Raw genomic sequence first — 11,921 nt, 5'->3', positions numbered from 1 at the left:
CAATGTCCAGAGCCCCTGATGTCCTGCCAATGAAGGAGGAGAACGTCCTCAAATTTCTTGCAGCAGGAACCCACTTAGGTGGCAACAACCTTGACTTCCAAATGGGACAGTACATCTACAAAAGGAAAAGTGATGGCATCTACATCATAAATCTGAAGAGAACCTGGGAGAAGCTTCTGCTGGCAGCTCTTGCCATTGTTGTCATTGATACCATTGCAAACCCCACTGATGTCAGTGTCACATCATCCAAGAACGCTGGTCAGTGAGCTGTGAAGTTTGCTGCTGTCAGTGGAGCCATCCTTATTGCCAGTCGCTTCACTCCTAGAATTGTCACTCACCAGATCCAGGCAGCCTTCTGTGAGCAGAGACTTCTGGTGATTACTGATTCCAGGGCTGACCATCAGCCTCTCACAGAGGTGATTATGTTAACCTGCCTACCACTGCTCTGTGATCAGACTCTCCTCTGCTCTATTTGGACATTGCCATCATTTACAACAATAAGGGGCTCACTCAGTGGGTCTGATGGAGTGGGTGCTGGCCCAGGAAGTACTGCACATGCATGGCACCATCTCCTGTGAGCACCCATGGGAGGTCATGGCTGATCTCGACTTCTACAGAGATCCTGAAGAGATTGAAAAGGAAAAGTGAGCCACTGCGGAAAAGGCTGTGAACAAGGAAGAGTTTCAGGGTGAATGGACTGCTCCAGCTCTCGAGTTCACTGATGCTCAACCTGACGTTGCAGACTGGTCTAAAGGCATGGAGGCGCCCTCTGTGCCTGTTCAGCAGTTCCCTACTGAAGCTTGGAGTGCTCAGCCTGTTACAGGAAACTGGTCTGCAGCTCCCGCTGCGCAGGCCACTGAATGGTTACCAACACCCACTGAATGGTCATAAGCTGTTCTTCCACAAACTCTTGAACAGAATGGAAATAAGGCTGACATAAAATAAACAGTTTATTTAAAAAAAAGAAATAAAAGCTTGGAGTAAATCTTCATGACATCTGGTTTGGTGATGATTTTGTAGACATGACACTAAAAATCTGTTAGAACTAATAAATTATTTTAGTGAAATTTCAGAACACTAAATCAACATTTAAAAAGAATCAGATACATGTCTATATACTAATAATGTTATCCAAAAAGAAAATTAAGAAAATAATACCATTTACAATAGCATAAAAAATACTTAGCATTAAATTTAGCCACAGAGGTGAAAGACCTGCACACTGAAAACTAGAAGATACTGATAAAAAAAAAAACTGAAGAAGACACAAATAAATGAAAAGATACTGCCTGGCCTGTGGTGGTGCAGTGGTTAGAGTGTCAAGCTGGAACTCTGAGGTGCCTGGTTTGAAACCCTGGGCTTGCCCAATCAAGGCACATACGACAAGCAAGCAATAAACAACTAAAATGAAGCAACTGTGAGTTGATACTTCTTGTTCCTTCCCCTTATCTCCTCTCTCTGTAAAATCAGTAAATGAAATATAAAAAAAAGATATTCCATGCCCATGGGTTAGAAGAATTAATATTGTTAAATTGTCCATACTGCCCAAAACAATCTACAAATTCAGTGCAGTCCCAACCACCATCCCAAAGTCAGATTTTCACAGAAATAGAACAAACATTTCTAAAATTTGTATGATACCACAAAAAACAATGAATAGTCAAAGCAATCTTGAGGAAAAAAGAACAAAGCTGGAGGTATTATACTTCCTGATTTCAAACTTTATCACAAAGCTCTAGTAATGATCGTAGTATGGTCCTGGCATAAAAATAGACAAATAGATCAATGGAACCGAGTAGAAAGCTCAGAAATAAACCCATAGATACATGGTCAATTAGTTGATGACAAGGAGGCCTCAAATACACAATGGGGAAAGAACAGTCCCTTCAATAAACGGTTTTGGAAAAACTAAATAGCCACATGCAAAAGAATGAAACTGTGCCCATATATATATACTATATATAAAAATTAACTTGAAATGGATTAAAGACTGGAACATAAGACCCAAAACCATAAAAACCCTAAAAGAAAACATGAAAGGATAAGCTTTTGGACTTTAGTCTTGGCAATGACTTTTTGGATTTGAAGCCAAAAGCAAACAATACCAAAATAACCCACCCCCACCAAAACAGAAACAAAAATAAGTGAAACTACGTCAATCTAAAATTTTCTGCTCAACAAAAACTGAACATAGAAAATGGAAGAAAATATTTTCAAATTCTGTATAGATCATCAAAAATATTAATATTCAAAATATACAAAGAACTCATAGCTAAACAGCAAAAAAAAAAATTACATGTATATATATATTAAAACATGGGCCAAACATCTGAAGAGAGATTTTTCTTTCTTTTTTTTATTATTATCAAATGAAAGGTGGGGAGGCAAAGAGACAGACACCTGCATGTGCCCCAACCAGGATCCACCCGGCAAGCTCCCTATGGGGTGATGCTCTGCCCATCTCGGGCCATTGCTCCATTGCTTGGCAACTGAGCTATATCAGCATCTGAAGTGAGGCCACCCTTAGTGCCTAGGGGTCAACTTACTCGAATGAGCTATGGCAGTGGGAGAAGGAGAGAGAAAGAGAAACAGAGAGAGAGAAAAAAAAGAGAGGGAGAGTGATGGAAAAGCAGATGATGGCTTCTCCAGTGTGCTCTGACCAGGAATCGAACCTAGAACTTTTACAGGCGGGGCCGATGTTCTACCACTGAGCCAACTGGCCAGGGCTGAGAAATTTTTCCAAAGAAGATATATAAATGGCTAACAGGTATATAAAAATGTGCTCTACATTGCTAATCATAAGGGAATGCAAATCAAAATCACTTTAAATGTCACCTTACTACTGTTAGGATTTCTAACAACAACTTATGTAATTTTTTAATGCCTACGGGTAGTATCAGCTATCACTCTGAAGCTAAGCAGACCGAGGAGTGGAACTTGTGTGCTTAACAGAGTAGATGGTAAGAAAAAAATCTGTTCAATGAATGAACATTTGAAACAAAAATAGACACTTTGTTTTAACATTATATCTCATATAAAACAATTCTTATACTTTGGTTATGCCATAGGGTTTTTTTTCTAGTTCTTTTACTGTACTATTTATTGAAAAAATGGTTACATTATTATCATATTTGAAAGCTCCACTTTTATGAACAATCTTTAAGGCTAATTATAAGAACAATGCTTTATATTTTTTATACGGTTTTACAGATTACAAGAAATGTTTGTATGTCTCTTATACCTCATTTCTTTCTTCTCACAACTCTGTGAGCTAGGAAAGGCAGTTATTATTTCCACTTTTCAGGTGAAAAATAAAACAAGGTTTAAAGAGGCTCAACTCATTCTCCGAAGTTACAGATGACCTGTAACTCAGGTCACCAAGACTTCAATCCAATATGCTTTCTTTATATACCAGCCTTTCAATCCAAGTGACTATGTCAGAAATTTGTCAGCTCAATGCAGATATATGCATTTTAAAATACAGTAATGTGATAATATTTTCAGTATTAATGTTTACTTTTACTTTAACATGATCTAATCTATTTACCTCTTAGGCTAAGGAAGTTCAAATGATTTGTCCATGGTCACATGACTCATTAATAATAGAATGCTACAAACTGCTAACACACATACACAGTGTCATTTTTTCCAATACATTATGCTGTTCCCGGTGAGAATGCACATATTTTTTATAAACAACTACATGCACTTACATGTTTAGACATTCCAACCAATTTTTGACATTTCTTTTGGCCCGAAAAGCTGAAACTATTTGCAAATGAAATTGACAGCTGTAAGATTTCATCAAAAGCAGAATATTAATTTAAACCTGAGTTAAAAAATTAGTAAAACTAATTTTAAACAAAAAAAATACCCAAGTAAAAGAGGCACAGATGCTGGTGAACACTCATCCAGGATTCTATCCGGAACACGAGGCACACGGAGAAATTACAGCTCCTCTGCAGTTCCCAGTTCTCCCATCCCCAGGAATAACTAGTGCTAAGATTTTGACATGAATCTTTCCAGAACCTTTTCCATGAAATTAAAAACATATCAACTTTAGTTTAAAATATAGTTTTAGAATGTTTATCTAAATGGCATTAGACCATATATATGTACGATTCTGTGCCTTATACTTTTTTACTTTAGAAGTGCCTCAGAAACCTCCTTTGACAGTACACACAGCTTCATTGCATCCATTTTAATGGTTAAATAGTATCTTTTCCAAAGTTCGGATACTTAGATGTATGTCATAATCTACTAACTATCCACCCCAGACACCATAAAACATTTGATTACATAAAAGTGCTAAACTTCTGCCCTGGCAGGTCGGCTCAGTGGTAGAGCATCGGCCTGGCATGAAGTCCCAGGTTCGATTCCCGGCCAGGGCACACAGGAGAAGCACCCATCTGCTTCTCCACCCCTCCCCCTCTCCTTTCTCTCTGTCTTTCTCTTCTCCTCCCGCAGCCAAGGCTCCATTGGAGCAAAGTTGGCCCGGGCACTGAGGATGGCTCCATGGCCTCTGCCTCAGGCGCTAGAGTGGCTCTGGTTGCAACAGAGCAACGCCCCAGATGGGCAGAGCACCGCCTCCTGGTGGGCATGCCGGGTGGATCCTGGTCGGGCGCATGTGGGAGTCTGTCTGACTGCCTCCCCGTTTCCAGCTTCAGAAAAATACAAAAAAAGAAAAGTGCTAAACTTCTGAATTACAAGAGGTAATATAAACAAGCAAGTATGGGAAAGCTTAAGTATCAATAAGAATAATGATGCAATCGACTGAAATACATTAGATATGTGTAAATCCATGATTTAATAATGATACCAAAACACTCACTGATTACTTTTAGAAAATGTTAGGGGACCAGTCAGTTTTGGAAAACTAGTAAATAAGAGCAATGTATCAAGTTTCATCTTGCCTTTCCTGTGCAAACATTACTTCAGGGTAACCTAATAGTTAATATAGAGAAGTTTCACTTTATAAAAGTTTACTACTAATAAGGAAAAAATAACACACAAAACACATACACTATATATATTTCTATAAAAATGCTCAGTTTTACCAAAAATAAAACTTAGAAGACTACCAGCTTTTACATTAAAGTATCAGAAACAGTAACTGAAAGACAGTAAGATGAATTCATCTGAGAGAAGAATGAGAACTGTGTGAGATAAGTATTCCATAAATATTGAAGATGCAAACTCAGTATTACATTTGATTCAAAATTTACTTGGCAGAAAATTGTGTAAGAAAAGGAGAGGCAAATTAAAACCAGGTACCACTTTTTACTTATCAGGCTGGCAAAACTTGCCTGACCAGGCAGTGGTGCAGTGGATAGAGCATTGGACTGGGACACTGAGGACCCAGGTTCAAAACCCCGAGCTCACCAGCTTGAGCGCATGTAATGCCTGTGTCTGAGGCCAGGCAGGTCCACATTGGATTCAGGCAGACGGCAGAGAAACTGTGGAGCCAGAAAGCAATGGGTCATTTTACTTGATAAAGTTGCACAATGGTGGCCAAGCACACAGGCAGGGGAAAACCTTTTCTCTGGCACACAAACAGCAAGAATGGCCCCTTACAGTGGTGCGCAGGCAACTGTGCATCCGCAGTCCCCCATCTCTCTCAAGTGCAAGCACCCATAGCCTTATACAGGCCATACATACGTGGCGTTCCTATGAACCCATGCACAAATCAGACAAAGTGCTTGCAGCTGGTACCCCCCTGTCTGGTGCAGCAAGCCTAACATAGCTTCCCCACAGCGCACAGTCAAAGAGACATGACCCCATGGTCACTGGCTTGAGCCCAAAGGTTGCTGGCTTGAGCAAGGGATCACTGGCTCAGCTGAAGCCCCCCGCCCCTGGTAAAGGCAAATATTAGAAAGCAATCAATGAACAACTAAAGTGCCGCAATGAAGAATTGATGTTTCTCATCTCTCTTCCTTCCTGTCTGTCCCCATCTTTCTCTCTCTTTCTCACTGAAAAATAAAAAAGATTGGCAAAAAAAAAAAATTTCAATTCAGTGAGAGGAGGGGAGGCAGAGAGACAGATTCCTGCATGTGCCCTGACCAGGATCCACCTGGCAAGCCCATAAGGGGGTAATGCTCTGCCCATCTGGGGCATTGCTCCATTGCTCAGCAAACAAGCTCTTCTTAGCACCTGAGGCAGAGGCCATGGAGCCATCTTCAGTGGCCAGGGCCAACTCACTCCTATCAAGCTTTGGCTGCAAGAGGGGAAAAGAGAGAGAGAGACAGAGAGAGGGAGGGAGAGAGGGAGGGAGAGAGAGAGAGAGAGAGAGAGAGAGAAGCGAGAGGGGGCTGTGGGCTTCTCCTGTGTGCCTTGACTGGGAATTGAACCCAGGACATCCACACTCCAGGCCGATGCTCTGTAACTGAGCCAACCTGCCAGGGCTGGCAAAACTTTTAAAAATTAATTATATCCATCCCAGCTCTTTCAGTGATTTAGCTGAATGACCTCAGAGAAATCAGCAGTCAGCTCATCTCTCTGAGCAGTGGTCCCCTCACTCCTAGAACTGGGATAGTAAGTAACCTGGAGGTGAAATGTAAATGAAGGAAAACCAGTGGAGCACTGGAATTGTGCATTCAATAAGTCTTTGTTACATGGTTATTCCTAGGAAAAGGAATTTGTAGTCCGTGGTTTGTGATGCTATTATAAATGGACTCCTATTGTGCTTCATAAAATTGGTTTATAATTTTCCTTTGGGGATCATCCTTGTTTACTTTAAATCATCTTGATCTGCTCTCTGTTTAAACTAAGCTGGAAAGATTTCCACCTGTTAAAATGCACCAGAACATTAGAATCACTTGTTTTTTAAAGCTTGGTAGAAACCATAAAATCATTTTATCAGATGTGCCAAAGGTTAATCTGTAGCTCTATTTTCCAAAGAAGTTACTTTAGGTTTTTATGGATCAATTTTAGTTTTTGTTAACTGTAAATTTTAGTAAATTCTGCTTTCATTTCCATTATCCTTTTCTCTCTTTTTTTGTGTGACAGAGACAGTGACAGAGAGAGGGACAGATAGGGACAGACAGACAAGAAGGGAGAGAGATGAGAAGCATCACTTCTTCATTGTGGCACGTTAGTTGTTCATTGATTGCTTTCTCATATGTGCTTTGACCAGGGGGCTACAGCAGACCAAGTGACCCCTTGCTCAAGCCAGTAACCTTGGGCTCAAGCCGGTGATCCTTGCTCAAACCAGATGAGCCAGTGCTCAAGCCAGAGACCTCAGGGTTTTGAACCTGGGTCCTCCACATCCCAGTCCAACACTCTATCCACTGTGCCACTGTCTGGTCAGGCTCCATTATTCTTTATCTACTTTTTTGACAACTACTTTGTTAGTTTTCTTCTAGCCTCTGGCAATAAATTCTTGTGTTTTTTTAATCATCACTGTTTTCTGATTAATTCACTTATAAATAACTTTTATCTAATTACTGCTTTGATTATATTCTATGAGTTTTGATATGGGCACTATTATTTAATTCCAAGTAGCTCAGGTCTAACAGCTCAGCTCCAAAGAGCTTGGATCTAGTTTCAGCTCAGATTCCATTTTATCCAAGTGCTTTTAGAAATCTATTTTTAATTTTTGACTAGTCTGTCATTAGCTTATAACTTTTTTACATTGTAATTAGAAAATGTGGCCTGTATGACTTTATCATTTTTTAATATATTGAAATTTTTTGTAACCTTTATCAAGGTTTAAAAAAATGTAGCACTTATTACCTATAGTTTTACCTTTTCCAGAATGTAGCCACCCTCAAAAACTTTTCACTCATTTTCTGAGATCATAATATCACTGAATGCAAGAGCCTATTAGCCTGGCCACTTGCCTCGTAATAGAATCATTATCTCCCAAACCAGTGGTGTCTCTCTGACTCTTTAAGTATTTTGGAAAGATTCTTAAAGTCTTAACAGATATGAGAAAGCTGTCAACACATGGAAAGCATCTAATGTTTCACAAGAAAGATGATTTATCAACATGAGAACTTGTTATGTGCCAGTAGTTCCCTTACCTGAGATACTCAAGAATGGGAACGGTAGGAATAGGTGGGAATACAGCACAGGATGCTCATTCATGCTCCCGATCCACTCAGTCGTTCCTACCAGATTCTATTACTGCAGCTGCAGAACCAGCTCAAACTGGTCCTATCCTGTTTCTAACAAGACCCAGAACCAAAGTTTACCCCACTTACGAGTGACACTTTTGAACCCTTAACTGCTCCCCAATGCAGGGAATCAAAAGGACCAGGACATGACCTGAACCTAAAAACCAGAACCCAAATGCCAGAATACTTAAAAAGCAAAGGTCCAGGGAGATTGGGTACTAAATCCCCTTAAATCTCATCTTAAACTCTGGATCTGGGAGGCAGATTTGAGCTTTGCTTCCTGTCTCCCTGCAGGCAAAACTTGCAAATAAATGCCCATTTGTGGGGCAACTGTGTTAGGCTGGCTTGCTGGTGTACCAGCTGCAAGCACTTTGCTTGATTAGTGGGTAAGCACCTGGCAGAGATACGTCTGCATAGTCCATATACGGCTGTGGGCTTGCGTTCAGGGGGATTGTGGATGATGGATTGCCTGCCCGCCACTGTGAGGGGCTATTCTTGCAGTTTGTGTGCCGGAGAAGAGGTTTTTCCTGCCTGTGTGCTCATCTGCCTTTGTGAGACTTTATTAAATGGTAACGGCCCAATGCTTTCCAGGTCCACAGTGTCTCTACCATCTGCCTGAATTCATTGTGGGCCTGCTTGGCCTCAGTCACCAGCATTATACCTTTCTTTTCTCAAAAACTGGTGCCATAAGATTGGGCTCTGTGTACATCAGGCAGAGAGCTTGTCCTAGCTGGGTAACATTACCATATGTTGCAAAAGTAACTGACTTTCATTTTGCTACTTTTCTATTTTCACAATGAAGAAGTTACCAATGAAGTTAAAATGGGATGGGAGGTGAAGACAGAACTATTTGAGAATTTCATAGCTTTCTTAATTCCATTTGTACTGTGGGGCAGCTATGTTAGGCTTGCTCGCTGGTACCAGCTGTAAGTACTTTGCCTGATTGGTGTGTGGGTGCGTAGCAGCGCCACATGTGTATGGCCTATATAAGGCTATGGGTGCTTGCACTCGAGAGAGATGGGGGATTGTGGATGGCGGGTTGCCTTCCCGCCACTGTGAGGGGTCATTCTTGCTGTTTGTGTGCTGGAGAAGAGGTTTTCTCCTGCCTGTGTGCTTGTCTGCTGTTGTGAGAATTTATTAAATGAATGGCCCAACACTTTCTGCCTCCAGTTTACCTTCTGCCCGAATTCAGTGTGGACCTGCTTGGCCTTGGCCACCAACATTACATGTACCGACTATACTAGATTGACCTTAAGAAATAAGGAGAGACCTAGACCATGAATGTAATACTTCCTTTTGCATTATGCTGGAGTGCGCTAATTTTACCTATTTATGCTCATTTTACCTATCTCCTCAGTTGTGTCCTAAAAATATCTTTCAATATTTTTTGAGCTTCTCTGTATTAGGAACAAAGCTCTTTCCTCATGAGCTGCTTCTATTCATTTTTCCTTCACTGCTTTCAGAGCTCCCACGACTGTGGTACGGAGGTACATGAAAAGGAGCATGAAAAGAAAGGCTATATTCCAGGAATATTCTCTGTGCTGCACCCTCAAGAGACACTCATTTCCTTGTTCTCTGCAGGAACATTTTTGTGTATTGAGGACAAGTTGCTCCTGATTTTACCCTCCTTTTGGTCTTCCTGCTTTCTCAGTTTCCCCAGTGTGGAGAAGCTTTTTCTAAAATTGTTTCCCGGATGCAGGATGATTTTTCACATATACCACATTTAGTTGTTGTTGGGAAAACAGCTGTGTTAGGCTTACTTGCTTGCACTCTGCACGATCAATGCATGAGCATGTGGCTTGTGTGTAGCCTGTATAAGGCTATGGGTACATTTCCTCAGCACAGATCGCTTGCCTCCCACCTCAGGGGCGGTTTTCCTGTTTGCTTGCCCTCCACTGCCACTGGCCGGGAGAAGAGGTTTTCCCCTGCCTGTTCGCTTGCCTGCCAGCTGTTGCAAAAATCTAACAAATGGAAATGGCCCTATTTTTTCCCGTCCCACAGTTCCTTTACCAGCTGCCTGAATCCAATGTGAACCTGCTTGGCCTTGACCACCAGCATTACATCCTGGGTGTGCTGTCCTGGAGGCAGTAACATGGTGTATATTCTAAACTATAGAATATATAGTTGTAATACCAGTGGCGTTTTTTATCCCAAGGGAAAAAAGGATAAAGCTCCTCTGTACTCCCCTAATCACCACCCATATTTCTAGGTATACTCTGAATACACTTCAATACCAGGACAAAGGCCTGGGAACACCTGATATGATCAAATGCATTTTTAGAGGTGAGGTAGTTTCTTCAACCTAGAAAGATTTTCCATATTAACAATGCAGAGAGGAAATGCAATATCATCATCAGCAGCAGCAGCATCACTGCTCTTCAGGTCAGTCAGCAATGTTTCAGCTAGGGAGAGGTAGGCGGCCCCGGGTGGCACAAGGGGAAGGGGTTATAAGGAGGCATCCAGCTCTGATGAAGAATGGGGCTTCAAGGGCTGGCCTGGAGGGGATACTGTCAAGATCTTTCAGCAAGCAGAAGCTCCTGTAGTAGAGGGGCAGCTGTTACCTTTGCAGCACGTATTCAAACATACCTTGTACTTCTCAGACACTTTGTAAAAGTAAGTGACGTACCATGCATTCAGAACAGCCTTTTAAAAACATTCTAAGCAAAACTAAAAGTGAGTTGGTTATGCAGACACAGTGTCTCTATAAAATGGAGTAGGAAGTGCAAGTAGCACTGTAAAGCTGGTGGCCCAGGCCAGGCAGGTTCGCATTGAATCCGGGCAGACCGTAGAGAAACTGAGGAGATGGAAAGTGTCAGGCCGTACCCGTTTATTGGAGGCTCGCAAAGACAGGTGAGCAAGAGAATCGCCACACAGGGGAAGCACCCATAGTCTTATGTAGGTTATGTTCACGTGCCTCTGCCATGTGCTCACACACTAATCAAGCAAAGTGCTTGCAGCTGGTAAACCCGTGAGCAAGCCTAACACAGCTGCCGCACAACCACCAATAAGGTAGTCTGGTCAAGGCATTGAACCTAAGTTCATTTGAACCTTTAAATTTAACATTTAGTTTGCAGGAATTTAGGGAATAGAGGAATAAGTTGGCCTCATGAAAAAGAAGCAAATAAACTCAGGATGTAGGACAATCCACAGGACAATGGATTCAGTTTCTTCCACAAGTTAGTGCATGAAAAATAAGATGGAGAGATGGAGGGTGGAGGAAGCAGTCATATAAAGAGACTACAATGGGATAAACCTGAAGGGAAGGGGGGAGGGTGCTGTAGGTAGGGAGGTAAGGGAGATGTTGAGGGAAATAGGGGGGAGGGGGAGGCATTCAGGGTGACCCTAGAATCTATGTAAACACAATTAATTAAATTTTAAAAAGTAAAAATAAATAAATAAATAGACTACAAAGAAAGAGTGTGATGTGGTTAGTGTTATGGACTGAATTGTGCTCCCCCCTAATTCATATGTTAAAATCCTAATGCCCAAGCTTCAGGATGTGACCATAGTTAGAGATAGAATCTTTCAGGAAGTGATTAAGTTAAAAGTAAGTCCATGAATGTGGGGTCATAATCCAATTTGACTGGAAATTTGGGTTTACGAAGTTACCAGAGATGTACACACAGAAGGAAGGCCAATTGAAGACACAGTGAGAAGACAGCTATCAATAAGCTAAGGAGAGAGGACTTTAAAGAAAGGAAACCTGCTGATCCCTTGATCTTTCATTTCTAGCTTTCAGACTGTGAGAAAGTAAAATTTCTGTTGCTTACGCCACTCAGTCTGTGGTATTTTTTTATCGCAACCCTA

The 11,921-nt window shown here is 41.4% G+C and overlaps 1 protein-coding gene and 1 pseudogene across 3 annotated transcripts in view; one reads left to right on the top strand and one right to left on the bottom strand.

The window, feature by feature from the left end:
- The window catches only part of RGS20 (regulator of G protein signaling 20), a 128,423-nt gene that overhangs the window by 59,229 nt on the left and 57,273 nt on the right, over positions 1 to 11,921 (bottom strand). The window lies entirely within an intron of this gene.
- On the top strand, positions 3 to 891 carry LOC136328517 (small ribosomal subunit protein uS2 pseudogene; annotated as a pseudogene).

This window comes from Saccopteryx bilineata, chromosome 3 (genome assembly GCF_036850765.1).
Source record: "Saccopteryx bilineata isolate mSacBil1 chromosome 3, mSacBil1_pri_phased_curated, whole genome shotgun sequence".
Taxonomy (NCBI): Eukaryota; Metazoa; Chordata; class Mammalia; order Chiroptera; family Emballonuridae; genus Saccopteryx; species Saccopteryx bilineata.
This window is presented reverse-complemented; position numbering and strand designations above follow the sequence as displayed.